This window comes from Ornithodoros turicata, chromosome 2, assembly GCF_037126465.1.
Source record: "Ornithodoros turicata isolate Travis chromosome 2, ASM3712646v1, whole genome shotgun sequence".
Taxonomy (NCBI): domain Eukaryota; kingdom Metazoa; phylum Arthropoda; class Arachnida; order Ixodida; family Argasidae; genus Ornithodoros; species Ornithodoros turicata.
In genome coordinates this window covers 148,331,677-148,347,504 of record NC_088202.1, presented here as the reverse complement: position 1 = coordinate 148,347,504, position 15,828 = coordinate 148,331,677, and the positions used below count along the sequence as shown (strand labels likewise).

Sequence of the window (15,828 nt, the reverse complement as noted above, 5' to 3'; positions counted from 1 at the left end):
CACTCAAACACATACAGCTAGCACAGGTACGAGGCTGCGGTACTCGTCCCGCAATCGAGAGGTGCCTGTTCGACTTAGAGATGCGAAGCCCCGGAAATAACCCCCTGAAGTTTTGAAAAAAAAAATTTTAAAATTTTAAAATTTTTAAAAAATGTTATTTTTACGAAAAAAATTTCATAAATTTTTTTCGTTTTTTTTCCTCGCCTCCGGAATAATTGTCCAAAATTTCCAGGCGACAAAATTCAAAAATGTAAATTTTCGTGCCTTCGATGCGTTCCAACCAGCCAACAGTGCCTTGGGTGCCTCTAATCCGCCAACAACCGCCAACTTAGAGCTCCGTCTGACTGCTCCAAGCGATCGCCATCGCGTTCACATAATGTCGGAGTTCTGGTCGGAGTGGACGGGTTATTCTAATTACCTATCGCTGAGTAGACAGCAGTCTCATGGGATGCTCTGCTCTGCATTTATGCCTAGAGGGTGAACACTACTAAAGTGTCTAGCACATTGTATGCTGTGGCATGGCCGGCAACGCTTCGACTCAGCAGTAACCGCGTTTGTTCCCATTTTTTCCAATTTTTCGGAAAAAAACCCGAAAAGAACCGAACTTTCGAACCGAACCGAACCGAACATTCGAACTTCTTCTTGTTCCTGGGCACCTTGAGAATTGCGTTGAGCTCTTTCCATAGTGTTCACCAGATGCCGCTTCCTCGTACCTGTGTTGTATGTATATGAATAAATCTAGGAGAGAGTGCGAAGTGACAAGAGTGAGTGCGCAAATGAGGCCCCTTGGTAACTTGTCGCAAAGCAAATGCCAGCAAAACTCGACTTCGGCTTAACCCACACACCATACGGTTTCTCCCATTACACCCGAGGGAAACAGTCAGGTACGATATTGTCATGCTTATAGCCTTGTACTGTCTGTGGAAACTTCGTATGGCTGACAGGAACGAAGAACCGTTAATGCCTCCTATGAAATACTTTAAGATAGAAATATCTCAACTTAAGCTGTGCCTTATGCGATGTTTAGAGCTGCCAGATTGGTTAGAAACATTGTCTGATGCCCTTACGTACTTGTAAAATCATATGTACAAATTCAAAAGGTCTTCAGTTTTCTCTTTAGACGTTTTGTAATGGCCCACGGCGTTGCGACCGTGTGACGTACCTGTAGTTGTGTGCACTTGTGTGTTTTGTTAATAAAAGGTGGAAAAGAAAAAAAATGCCAGCGTAGCGTAATTGGTTAGCGCACTCGACCCGCAATCGAGAGGTGCCTGGTTCGAATCCCGCCGCTGTGTGGCTTTTTTCGACGACAACCATATTTCGATTTCTCATGCAGGTTAGGGCAACGAAAACTCACGCAAATATGGCATTGACAAGTGCGAGCGCGAGAACAAAAAAATAAATAAAATAAAATAAAAAATAACCGTGTTTAGTTCACAGACGTCAGCAGCTTTACCGAACCAGAGTACCGAACATGTTCTGGACGGCCTCTGACGTGTAGGACGAGGAACGTCGGCTGTCAACGAAATTGGCCTCTGCGAAGAATTCCCTCGTCTCGACATGGCTAATATTGGCCGGGAGCACCAATATCGTCCTTAAAAAGATGAGACGGACACAAACGGAGCAGAAAGGACGGCCTGGCAATAAAAGTGATTGGTATGCGGTTGCCTCGTGCCAGCTGTTTCGCGCGCAGTTTTTTTTTTTTTTTCTGCATTCAAGATGTTCTATTATACGCAACTAGAATGTTACATTAAACAGAGGACTGTGAGACCGAGCCCTGTATAGCAGACCAAAGAGAAATTACAAAAGACACAAAACGCAAACGACATTTTTTTTTTTTTTTTACGAGTAGTAAACGAACAATGATTTTGTGATGCACCCGCAATAAAAGCAACAAAACTGCCTCAAACCATACGTACGGAGATTCAATTCTACAAATAACAAACTGGTGCGAAAAATGCACTTTGACGTTGTTTTTAAATGATGACAAGTTCCAACTTGGCTAACCTAACATAAGTGAACCAACCATTCGTTCCAAATCTGGCTCCCATAGAAAAACATATCGACGAAACGAATTTTCTCCGGCAGGTGAGTGATCGAAAAGTATACGGCTCATGGCTAAAGGCGTAACAAAAATTCCGTGAGAGGATCTGGTGTCTGTTAGTTGATGCACAGAGATATAGAGATATAGATCTGAGCAACTTTATGTCCTGAAAATCTCCCCTTAAAGTCCATATTATTTGGAGAGATACTGTAAAACCCTTTAGGTTCGCGAACCGATAATTTCCCCGAATCTCCCGAATCGAAAAATCCGCGAATTTTAAGACCACCCAAAAACTTTGACAATAAGTTGAAACTATCGAAAAGCTATAGAGGAAAATTAGAGTAGATTGAATATCGTGCAATGAATAGCGGATACATAACGCAAATAATGCCCATCGCGGATGCGAAGACACCAGTGTATATAGTGCCGACAGAAACTGTAAGGTGAACGTATGCGGGCGTTCACGATTGCCAACTTTCTGCACCGACTCGGACCAACTTTGGAGTTGGTGGCAGTCGGCCGACATCACCGACCATGACCAACTAGTCGTCGGCGAGCTAAAACTTCGGAGAGTTGGTGGTGGTCTAACCAATCAACGCGAGGAGCATTGCCGCATGACCCTCGAGGGCGTCAAGCCATTTAGTTTCTGTCGTACTGCCTGGCATGGGTTCAAATCCTACAGGGGTACATGATAATTTTTTTTTGTTGTTGCTAGCGCCATATAAACATATCAATAGGCATTTTTTGAGATACTGGTGACCTTCTGGCGAAGTTTAAATGACTTCGTTTTGATTAATGACAGTTAAAAAAAAGTCACCAGCGGTTGGACTGAACCCATACACCCCGATTGCCGTAAGGTTGGTTGTGGGCGGAGCTAACGAGTTGGTACGTGTGAACGTGGCGACTGTACCGTCTTGAAGTTGGTCCGAAGACGTTGCTTCGAGGTGGTCTGAGTTGGTGCTGAAAATCGGCCCGTGTGAACGCCCCCTAAGGGCAGGCTCAGCCCGAAAGCTCACGTATTAAATAGTTACTCTGTCTTGGTGCTTCATTCTTTCGTTATTATTGTCCCGTTGTGCTCCTATTCTACCCAGTATGAAGAGAACGATGTCATTGGGGATGACGGTTGGCTATAGGGGCGTACACGCGCACCAGGAGAGTATAGGAAGAGCAACGACCTCTGGTGTTTCGGTCGGAATTTCCAGTTCCAAAGCCATCGAGGCAAGGACAAAACGTATAGCGATATGCGATCTTGCAATGGCTCCGAAGCACCCGGCCCACCAACTATATTCACGGCGTTGCGGCAGAACCACGTCCGTTCAAAATGAGCCGACTTAAACGACTCACCCCATCGATCGGCTACATAATGATCCCATTGTCTACAAGGAAGGCGTCGCTGGAAACTTTTCCAAGCTGAAAGAAAGAGAGACAACTTTCGGCATTTATCGCTCGCCCCCCCCCCCCCCCCCCCTGTGAAGCCCTCCCACAAAATTTTTTTTTTCTCAATTCGTAGTAAGTTTCGGACTAACGCGTCGAAAAGGCGCTGAAATGGGATTTGAGAAGCGGCCAAATTGCAGTCCTCATATTCGTCGAACGATGCGGTTGCATCTATAATGGGTGAAAACCGTGTCGTTCGGTTAGATTTCTTTAAAGGAGCAGTGAAAACGTTCTTCACATTTTGCCCTCCTTTTGGTAGCGGCGGCAATAAATAACGATGGCTGAACACAAATCTGCCTTTTAGAGAACTCATTCGGAGTGAATGAGCACCGCGTGGCGTACACAACGAAAAATAACCGTTCTTCGAGAGTTCTTTGTAGTGCAAGAACCTTTTTCTGCACCTTTCCTCTATTCGCGAACGACAGAATGGCTAAGGATCTCCAGGTGTCCTCCTTTTGAAGAACCTTTTAAAGGTGAAAAAAATAGGGACAAGCTGAAGAACTTCAAAAAGTTCTCTCTCGAACGGTTGTTTTTATGTGTGTAGTGGTTAAGAAGATCGCCTTCCAGGTCACGCTAATTCGAATCTCGGCACCGGCTGTGCTGTCTGAGGTTTTCGCATGCGTGTGATATCGGCCAGCGTACACCTTTACATAATCGCCGCAAAACAAAAACAAACGTTGCGATAATAACCACAGGTGAGGGTAATGCCGCGTGAACAGCTCGTGGCAAGGCGGAGACCCCGATGTGATGTAGCACATGTGGGACAGTCGAAACACTACTGTAGAAGTGGTTTTTTCCGCGTGGAAAATATTTTCTCGTTTTCGAGCAGAGCTGCTTTGAGGATTGATTCGCGAGAACTTAAATTCGCGACACAGGTTTCCGGGAGTGCTTTGCTCTTGCATATCGTGCCGCCGTCAATACTCGGGCTTATTTCAGCACGTATTAAGACATCCGTTGTTCACGTGGATTGCGGCATTCTAGATCTATTCCTTTCTTCTCCTCACAGAGATAGGAGGAAAGGTCCTGTCAAATGACCTCGTAGAAGGCCGTAGTACTGGCCGTGTGCAAGTTACCAGTTTATTTTAGCAGTTCTTATTAATTATCACTCGGGGCACTGACCAGTTCGGTTGAGACGTGGTACTATCATTCAAGCTGGTTTTGAGAATGCGGGGAAAGGCATGTTCTGGCTTCATGGTATATTGCATGTATAGTGCAAAGTGTTTATAGGAGTAACAAAAGCATGATGAATTTTAATTTCTTTTCATCTTGCCTGATGGGATAAAACAATCTTCTGCGCTTGCTTAAACTGCCTATGCTACATCGAGTAGAAAGGGTCAGGTAGTCGCGGTGTAGCGTCGAACGCTGAACGATTTTCGCCCTCATATGGCCAGAGTTATTCGCGGGAACTTAAACTCGCGATTTTGGAGGTGTGCGCGAAAAACGCGAAAAATAATTTCGCGCGAAAAAAAGCACTTCTACAGTATTTCCCTTTATTTCTCCTAAGAGCCGCTAGGGTGGCTCTCTTCCTGCTCCGCAGGTCGGAGGATCGTTCAAGTTAACTCTGCTTCAAGCTGTACCATGTTGACACCACGCCGGGAGAAATGCCATTTTTATCTTCCGTATCCCCGCGGGAGTCATTGTCAAGAGGTGCACTAAAACTCGATTCCTATACCACCCCTTCCTGCGGGGATAGTTTTTTTTTTTCATCCTCTCGTAAATGTCGTGCGGGCCGTGACTTATTGGATATTTCTACCGCAATTGCTTTGTGGCCTGGTCTCTGCAGCGTGGACGTTTTTATTCCACGATTCTCCGAAGACGGGAATTTAAGGCTAGTAAGAGAGTATTAAAGCCAATAAATAAAGCCAAATAATAAAGCCAATAAAGCCAAGTAAAGAGTAATAAAAAACGGGTGAAAGAAGCACGCTATAAAGATAAAAACTAAGCTATCGAGGTAACCCTCATATCGAGATAGGCCTCAGTGTTAATCAACATCACAATGCTGGCTGGTCCATTAAAAGAGAGACTTTGTTCTTTGTGTATCGACAGTTGTTACCCTTGGAAAGAGGGAGCAAACCTCCGGTGCGCGTGTGGTGTCTCAACCACACTCTAAGAAAAAAAGGAGTAAAACGGGGAGTAATTGCAGCTTCTACTCCCCTAGTCTGCAATTACTCCCCATTTTAGTCCCCTAACCAGACATTTAGTTCCGACATTTACTCCCCAGGACTGCAAACTGTCACTGAACTTCGCGAATGGTCTCCTGAATGTAACAGTCTACGTAAATGTGTGCCCTTGGTCAATTTGAAGGGCATAAGGCTATATAACTCAGCCAACGTAGCAATTTTCCAGACACACAGAGTAAGAAACAGTTAGCGCATCTTTCTTCGCAAATTGTGCCTCGTATATGTCGCAAGGTTTTATATCGCTCAATATATCACGGTTGACGGTTTGCTTCAAAGTATTTTCATGCATGCACACGAATTATGCACTTGGAACTCTTACAACAGCGCGTGAAATGCAGTCTACACTCTGTGACATTCATTTACTCCCGTGCACTTACTCCCGAGAGGGACTATTTTTTTGTGGCAATGTATTTAGTCCCCAAAAGGAGTAAAAGTACTCATTTTTTTTCTTAGAGTGATGTGGGCCTGACGGGAGACGTACAGGAAATGTGCGTACAGGTATTCGCCCTCTTGTACAGACGTTGGTGAGTTACCTTTAAAAGGAACAGCTACAGTGCAAAGTATGCCGATTTAGTTTAGCATTTTCAAAAAAAAAAAAAAAACTGGTACGAGAACAATAGTAGCTTGACGATCGAGGTCAGGTGACCGCGTTACACCAACTCAATTACTTCACAGTTACGAATTTTGAGTACCCTCACTCACTGAAACTCTGCGTGGGGTAACTTCGCCAATCACCCTGGAGGTAACAGGGAGCATCCTAATGAAGGCTATACTGAGGGATGCACTTTGTTTTGGACAACCCAAATCTCGAAGCCAATAATGACCCCTCCCTCTCCCGTATCACCATCGTCTTCTCCGTCCTTTACTCGTTGGTGCACCGAGCCGCAAACCCAGAGCAGGTTCCCCCAAACATCATTCCCCCTCGATTCCCCCCTCCCCCTCAAACGCTGCCTACCTGCGCACTGCTGACGATGGCCCAGTAAGGCCGTCGAAATAGATGTCCAGTGCACTTTAAGAAAAAAAGGAGTACTTTTACTCCTTTTGGGGACTATATGCATTGCCACAAAAAATAGTCCCTTTCGGGAGTAAATGAATGTCACGGAGTGGAGACTGCATTTCACACGCTGTTGTAAGAGTCCCAGGTACATAATTCGTGTGCATGCACGAAAATACTTCGAAGCAAACCGTCAGCCGTGATATATGGAGTGATATAAAATCTTGCGACATACATAGGGCACAATTTGCGAAGAAAGATGCGCTAACTGTTTCTTACTCTGTGTGGTGGAAAACTGCTAAGTTGGCTGAGTTATATACAGCCTTATGCCATCAAATTGACCAAGGGCACATATTTACGTAGACTGTTGCATTCGGGAGACCATTCGCGAATTTCAGTGACAACTTGCAGTCCTGGGGAGTAAATATCGGGACGAAATATCGGGTTAGGGGACTAAAATGGGGAGTAATTGCAGTCTAGGGGAGTAGAAGCTGCAATTACTCCCCGTCTTACTCATTTTTTTTTTCTTAGAGTGTGCTTGCACTGGTTCCAACAGATGTCCAGTGCTGGTACTGGTGCTGCACTGGCACCGGTTCAGTGCTACCAGTGCTGGCACGCGTTCTCGGTAGCTCAGTCGTCAGCGTGCTGGCTTGCTGAGCTCAAGGTCGCGGGTTCGATCCCGTCCTATAAGGCTGTAGCAATGTGGGGGAGGGTGAACATTGCTCCCAGCGCCGTGTGTCGGAGATCTTCGGCGCACGTCAAAAGAACCCCAGGTGGTCCAAATTATCCGCGCGTGCAACATGTTGGCCACACTGCGCAGAAAAAACCTTACGTGTAACATCACGGTACCATTATTGGTGCTTGCACGACACGTTTAGGTTCCGAACGTATCCACAGCATGCAGCCAAAGATCCCGTGGCTCAGTGGTTAGCGTGCTGGCCATGTCACGTCGAGACTGGGAGGTACCCGGGTTCGAATCCCGGTGCCGGCTGTGCTGTCTGGGGTTTTTCCTGGGTTTTCCTCAGACGCTTTCAGACATATGTCGGCACAGTTACCTTAGAAGTCGGCCCAGGACGCACATTCCCCCAGGGCGTGAGTCGTGACGTTGCCCACATACGTGAGGCCGACAACGGCAAGCCCTATCACCACCAGCCAAAGATAGGTTCGTCTTTTATTTTTTTTCACTCCAGTTCACTTTCTTCGCGGCCACACACTATAACGAAACATCACGTGCTTATAAGTTTTGAGTACACTGGCTGTCCCCGCAATTTTGTCTCGATATCTTATCTATAGTATTCCTTTTCCTCCTGTATTATCTTTATTCCACACTGCAAACGTTTTCACACATTTGAAGGTCCGCGCCATGCACATGGTTGCCTAGCATCGTACTTCCAGGATATTTTACAAAAATCAGAAAGCATTACAAACGATCAGGTGACAGCGCAAATCTTGCTTTCATTATGTCTTGGCCCTTGCGCCATTAAACTCTGAATCATCATCATCATCATTATGTCTTGGATATCGTAGATACGCGCTAACGCATATATGCATCGCTGCAGATCATCAAGCATCTGTTCGTGTCTACAATAGTGTTCGACGATGTTGAGATTTTGAAAGAGTGAATTTTTGGAGAACAGACAACATGGCGAGGAGAGACAACTTAAACTGTACTCCATGGTGGTGATCATCATCATCCTCTTCACTGCCATCAACATTACAGAAGTTTTCCACCAAAGTAACTGGGGTTCAAGTGATGTGGAGTTGCAGGCCTCACACTAGTGAAGCCACAGTCTCTATTTAATTTTTTTTCTTAAAATCAAATCAACACCGGAAAGGCCGTGCGCCATACACCTTGAAAGGTATGAAGACGGTTAACGACTAGTTCATTGTTTCCGCTGGCTGTTTGGTTTGTTCGTGCGTTCTCCAACGAAAATTGGATATCCGAGCGGGTTTATGTAAGCGCGCAATCCACCGAGACCGTCTCTTTGATGGGTCCGCAATATGAGATTATGAAAGACAATGTTGTGAGGAAGACAATATATGCGCGCTCACCTGATATACGCCTACGAGAAGGGAAGTTTATGTAACAGATGCATGACGCTGTAGTCTTTTGCTTTAATTTGGCGTCAGACATGGAAGGATACGACATGGGCTTACACTTCACTTTGTTCGCGTTAGCGTCGCGAAGCAACAGTGGTTATGAGAGATAGACATGGACATATGGAGAGAGGACAGCATGAAGGAGTGGGTGTTCTGGGCCGACTTCAAGAGGAACTGTGGCGACATCACGACCTACTAGATTATAACGACCATGTTATAATCGGCAACCCCTATGATGAGCCCGTCCGCACGATCCGATAGGGGCGCTACTCATCGGCACGCGAAATCCGCATCACGATTGGACGATGGAAATTTGAATTCTGAACGCGCAGAAGCGGACGTACGACTACTGTAGCAGACGACAGCAATAGCTCCAATGAAAACGCTAGGATGATGATGGTAATCAACCTCAGAATGCAACATCTTCCGTGGAATATCCACCGTTTGTACAGGAATAACAAAGTATTGTAGAAGTTGAGGAAGTAACAACTGGGACGATGAGAAGCGCCACCGCTACCTTCAAAAGATGCGGCGCTGGGGAGGGGTGCCATGACATGGTCGTCATAATCTAGTAGGTCGTGGCCGACATTCGCCTGGAAAGACTACCGGAAAACCCAGGGAACACCTCAGACAGCCCAGCCACGGTGTCGGGATTCGAACCTGCATCACTATGCCACGGGAGCGATCAGCTCATTGTGACGGCAGCTGTCCGGAAAGTGCACCGGCAAAGCAAATGGAAAACACCGAGCGATCTCACGCCGATCATTGCCAGAGTCTCTTCGCGGCCGCTACCAGAGAATACAAAAACGCTGCAGAGTTGAAGGCCCTTTCAGAGAGCGCAGAAAGCAAATAATAAAAGCAAAGCCTGGACTTCCCTGACGAGGCTTCCGAGGAACCCAAGTTCATCTATTAAACTTCCCCAAGGAAGAAGTGCTGACTCACGCGAGCAAATTATCTTGGTCCCCCAGCGCTGACGTCGTCGTTTTACGTCTCCGTTTATGGACGAGCTTCCCAATTTAGGGATTTATAGGGATGCGGCTAATGTGCTATATGGACAGTCTGCCAGGCAGTGGATGCGATATGCCCAATCTCTGGGCTTACTTTCGGTGACGTTACAGACGTTTTACGACTAGGAGCGCGTTGTAAATCAATAACATTTTCGACGCCGTTTTTATACTGGCTCGCATGGCGGGGGTTCTTGCAGTCTGTCCTTACTCGTAGAAGGATTAGCCTGTAAATTAGACTTATGCACCAGCTGCACAGACACGAAAAATGACATCAAGTACTTGATCATGAACATAGTGTTGGGATCTGGGATATCCCGAATCCCGGGATCCCGCTTGTTTTTTTTTTTCAGGTCCCGAAACCCCGACATTTTTCTGAAAGCTTGGGACCCGAGAAAAGCTACCACGAAACCACACTTGGCGTAGTAGCTTATATATTAAACTATGCCCATAAAAGGGCACGGAAATTATAATAACTGCACGGTCGCCGTCGGATAAGTTTCATTTATCCGACTGAAACCCCTAAGCTTCTAAGGCATTTTCAGGATACTTTACTGATCCAACAGCACTTTTATAAGTTTCGTATCGGCAGAACAGCAACAAATAGGTGGTAATATTCGTGTATACACAAAGCGTTAATCGATGAGTACAAGTTACTTGCGCGTATTAAGACAAAACGATTTCGAGATACGACTCCCTCAACTCGAAAGGTACACGATGTTTGCATCGCGCAGTATACCTTTGGACAAAGAGCGCCTACAATGAAGGTGATCGTGGGACACTCGGGTGTTTTAATGCGATAGCATTATTGCGCTACCTCTTCGGAAGTTCCTCAGGTCTGCGCCGAAAACTCAGCTCGGACGAAATACAAATATGCGAAGTACGTACTCACGGAGAACGCGCATACAACCCACTTCCCAGTAGAGCGAAATTGTCGTTCTCAGATGAATGCTCATTTCAAGAGTGAAGAGGGTACTATTTTCCGACGCGGACGTAGAAAGCTTCGGCTGTCCACCAATTAGAAAGGACGGATTTTGAAAGACTTATGATTTTGCGAAGTTTACTTCTGACGACATTTGTATTTACATGATTTATTTCTAAAATGGTTTATATCAGCTCCCCGGCTGACACTCAAGATGCACGTTTCGAGGGATATATCCTAAGGATTGCGTGTTTCACGCAAGCGAACATGAAAATCAACAATTTATGAACAATTTATTCTGTTGCCATTCCGTTTCAAAGCGTCGAGATTTGTGTAGTTTCCCTTTCTTTTCTTAATAACGCGTCCTAGAGTAGCCAGTCCCGAGTGGCTCGAGACTAACATCTCCATTTTTTTCTTTTAAAATCAGTCAATCAATCAACACGAAAATCCTGTAAAAATTTGCCTCACTATATGTCACAACACGGAATCCCTGACACCCCTGCCCGACCTCTGTGCATTAAAAGGGGGGAGGGGGCCATTCTGTCCCCTCCGGCATGTTGAAAACTTTCCGCATATGTGTTGGTGGCCGTCGTCAACGCGTTGCAGTCAATCCAGGCAGGCCTGTCGTCATCCCCACAGGTTTCACGTGAACGCCTGAGATCATTAAAATCAATGGCTCTCGAAATACACGGCAAAAAAAAAAAAAAAAAAATTAGTGTGCATCAATCACTAGAGGTACGCGCCTGCCATCGGCAACGGCACGAAATAGACTTTGAGTTTGATTGTGAACTTGACACACTGAAACGCACCGATTATGTAAAGCACATCAGTCATAGTATGAAATAGTATTACTCTGGTACGAGCAGAGGTCTTCCTGGCGCTATAAGACAAAAAAGAAGAAAAGGGGAAAAAAAAAATCTCAGTAGTCACACCGCGTCCACGGGTCCCGCGCATGGAAGCTCGTTTATGGCCACCTAAAAGGATATGCAGGCGGAAGGGGGACAGTTGACGATTGTTGGTTGTGCGATTAGCGGTTCTTTCATGTTCACATCGGGCGACTACGTCGCGAGATGGTTGTCCTGGGTAAATTACTTCTAAAATGTAATTAAATTACATTACTCATTACTGCAATTGAAATGTAATGAAATTACATTATAATTACTACGAAAAAGTAATGACATTACAAAGTCATTACCGCGAGCTTAACCGTAACGGTGTTGAGGTTGTGGAAATTCATTGTGGGAGTTGGAATTATTTTAACTCACCAGTTGGCAAACTCTCTTTCTGCCAAGTGCCAACACAGAACACAGGCTCGATTATTTTGTGTAAAGTAATGGGTAATGTCATTAAAATTACTGACAAAATGTAATTAAATTACATTACAAATTACATAATGTCAAAAGTAATGCATTACATTACAAATTACCAGGAAAAATAATTCACTACCGTAATTTCATTACAGTAATGACATTACTACCCAGCTATGATTGCGGGAAAAAAAAATTCCTCACACCAAACCCCGCAGCGCGTTATCCTCTCTAGCATTACATCATAACTCATTGCGGTTCTTCTCCTACATTTGACCATAACTCGGGCCCTGCTGCTACGAACTCACGTGAAGGTCCACATGGCGTATCAGTGAGCTCCATCAATGCCGCATATTACGCGCACTCACCAGGTAACATCGTATTTGCTCTGTTTATCAGTGTGATATTATCCGGTGAGGGTAGCATGATCGAGCTCACCGATACGCCATGTCGACCTCCACATCTGTTCGTAACGAGACTCGAACTCACGCCTTATCAGATGATTGTGATCATGAGTTTCGAAGGCCCGAAACGACGAGCTATGCATTTGACCCATATCTGCAAACCATTAGGCGAAATTTAAAATTATCCCCGCATTTTAGCAGTTAAACGATTGCTTTACTCCTCGTTGCATGAGCAGAGAGCGCATTTTTTTATCTACTCGCTCAAATGCAGAGCAAAAGAACTCTCATACCATCCCATTGGTGCTGCCCAAGTGATTTGATCGTCGACACGAAACGGTGATGAAACTTACACGGAATGTAAGCGAAAAAACTTGATTTCTATAGTAAGGTTACATATCCACACTAACACACTTACAATGCAAAATTCAGTGCTGCGAATGTAATCCATAATTACCTTCCAGTCCATGTCGTCGATATTGAATTACGTTTGAAAGGTTTTTTTTTTTTTTTCAGAGGTCTCTTAACGGCGACACCGTTATCGCGAATTGAATGCCTCTTGGAGCACAATCGTAAAAGGCAATTAATATATTGATTAGAGCTTGAATTAAGCATCCACTCTGTCCACCGTTAACCGTTTCTCCCTTTTATCCTGACTGCCAAAATGACCTGCCTCGCCTCTTTAAAAAAAAAAAAGAATAATTAAGGAGAAATGGGTCTAACAGCGAATACTTTTTGAATGAGGCAGTTACGTGCCAAGAGGTCATTATTCCCGTCGTATTTCGTGTTGGATTTCTATTCTGTGCATAGGTTTATGCGCATATATGTACTGCACAATGTACAGCTCTCGTCAACCTTAATAATAACACTGGAACAGATATGGTATCGTTTCCGAGCGCGATTACAGCAACCCTTGGGGCCATAAGGAAATCGTAATTGCACAAAAATATTGTGTTAGTTTAACGCGAGGATTTTGTTCACTTAATATTCCCCCAGTGCCCCCGGGGTGGCTGCTATCGCGATCCGAAATGAGACTGAATTTTTTTCGAGTGTTATTATTAAGGTTGACGGGAGCCGTACAGGGTAAACAAAAGGTAAAGCTGCGCAATGAAGATAAGATAAATAAAAAGAGACCCGAGAGAGGTAGGTAAGAGAGAGGTAGGTAGACGGACGTTGTAGACGTTGCCGAGAGTTTGCGCTTTTTGTATGACTAGAGCGTCTGTGATCTGAGGGTATATACATTCGAATACAAGGCGACTAAACTTTGAAGGCTCGAATCCGCTGCCTTGGGATGCACTGACGCAACGAAGACCAGCCTTGGGTAAGTTACTTCTAAAAGGTAACTGGGTTACAGTTACAATTTATCTGCCAAAAATAGTAACCAAGTTACTTTCTCGGGCGAGTAACTAGTTACAGTTACAGCTACTGAGAGAAAGTTACATTACAGCTACTTTTTAAAAAATGACCATGACAGGGTGATACTATCGTTAAAAACGTTCATTTGTCTACATTTTCTGAAGTGCGATAAAAATAGCCTTCCACTAACTACTACTAGTAACTAAATAAGGGTCACTAACTTCACCGATTTCTGTTCGCAAAGCTGGAATACCCTGCTCGGTCGAGAGCCCAAGGCAAGGGGGAACATACCGGTTACGGATAAAAGGGAGGGAGTAGGGGAAGGTAGGGCAAAAAAAAAAAAAAAAAAAAGAGCGACGTTTATTCGAGTAACTAGTTACATCTTGCAGTTACATTAACAGAAAGAGTAACTCGTTACGGTTATAAGCTATACTTCCCTGTAAATGTAACTAGTTACTGTAACTACTTACCCCCAAAAGTAACTAGTTACAGTTAAAAGTTAAAAGTGACTGAGTTACTACCCAAGACTGACGAAGACGACGTCTGCCCAAAAGAAGGAAACGGAGCTCGAATCAAAATGGCGGCAGGAAGGAGCCAGAATTGCGTGAATGCTTCTGGATCGATAGCGCAAGACACGGCGCCCGCACGGCCCAGGCGGACAAGCAGCCGCCTCCGCTTTCAAAAGACGCCACTAACTGTGACGTCGAAATACGCTTCTGCACAGTATGATTGCCTCTCAGAGTGGGATCAGCGACTTGGCCGCCGTTTGGCATATCGGGAACACCTGTGCAAAACAGACTATTCATCAATTTCGAGACCGTGTACAGCCTGTAGGGAGTGACTTTTTCGGGTTAAACCCGATTCCGCCCGGTTATCCCCCCCCAAACTGACCAATTCGGGTTAAACCCGATTTCTTCCCGAATTCCAGTCACTATGAATCCCTCGAGTGACGTTTTCACTGAAGACGAACAAAGGTCGCCACGTGAAACACATGTAAGAATGGGTCACTTACGTTCCCAGCAATACACCCAAATGTGTCAACACTGTCTATGAGAGATAATATCAAGATAAGAGATCAAATAAGAGAGATTAGGAACAGACCTAATACACAAGAGGAGAAACAAAAACACCCGATAACACCCGAAGGCACAATTATCGCCCGATTTTTGCCCCCCCCCCCAAATTTGAGAAAGGCATTTAACCCGAAAAAATCACTCCCTATGTACAGGGTGTTCGGTTCGGGAATAGCGTATGTCTTTAAATCTTTGTCAGAAGGATTTTTCTACTGGGATAAATCCGTTTAAAATGAAGGAAGCAGTTTAACCCAAGACTGTCGACGTATATTTCCCCCGTAAGTTCCCTGCGTTTACTTGATGGTGTTCACCTTTTTAATGTAGGGTGTATTCAGGTTAAATCCGATTCTTCCCGGTTATTCCGCGGATCACTTTACGGCCGTTTCGGGTTAAAGCCGATTTCCCCCGAATTCCAGTCACCTCTACGCTACGTTAACAACCTTTTCGCCAGTGTCTATAGTTGCTAATGTTAGTTGAGTGCAACAATAAGCTATGCGAAGCACATTTGATATTACAACATGTCGTGCTTGCGACTATGGTGGTGGTGGTGGTGGTGGTGGTGGTGATAGGGCTTGCCGTTGTCGGCCTCACGTATGTGGGCAACGTCACGACTCACGCCCTGGGGGAATGTGCGTCCTGGGCCGACTTCTAAGGGAACTGTGCCGAAATATGTCTGAAAGCGTCTGAGGAAAACCCAGGAAAACCCCCAGACAGCACAGCCGGCACCGGGATTCGAACCCGGGTACCTCCCGGGTGCTTGCGACTATAATTCGCGAGTAACGCATGTTTGACCAATCAGGCCGGGTGATGCACGGCACCTAACGCGATAAAAAATCGTACGAAACATCTACCTGTCAGAAAATAATGGGATCTCGTGGGACCTTTGCCACACTTTACAAGCACTTTGATGAATTTTCTGCGTCGATATTTTTTTTATTTCGCGTTAGCGCAACTGTGATTATGAGCGTCGTAGACGTGGGTATATAGATGCAGGGAGGACAAGCAGCAAGGAGTGG

The 15,828-nt window shown here is 45.2% G+C and overlaps 1 protein-coding gene and 1 non-coding gene across 2 annotated transcripts in view; one reads left to right on the top strand and one right to left on the bottom strand.

Moving 5' to 3' along the window:
* Positions 1 to 15,828, bottom strand: part of LOC135386350 (cell adhesion molecule Dscam1-like) — a 357,610-nt gene that overhangs the window by 29,364 nt on the left and 312,418 nt on the right. The gene's annotated exons all lie outside the window — the stretch shown is intronic.
* On the top strand, positions 1,219 to 1,296 carry Trnaa-cgc (transfer RNA alanine (anticodon CGC)). Its single transcript has one exon. It is a non-coding gene; the product is annotated as a tRNA-Ala (tRNA).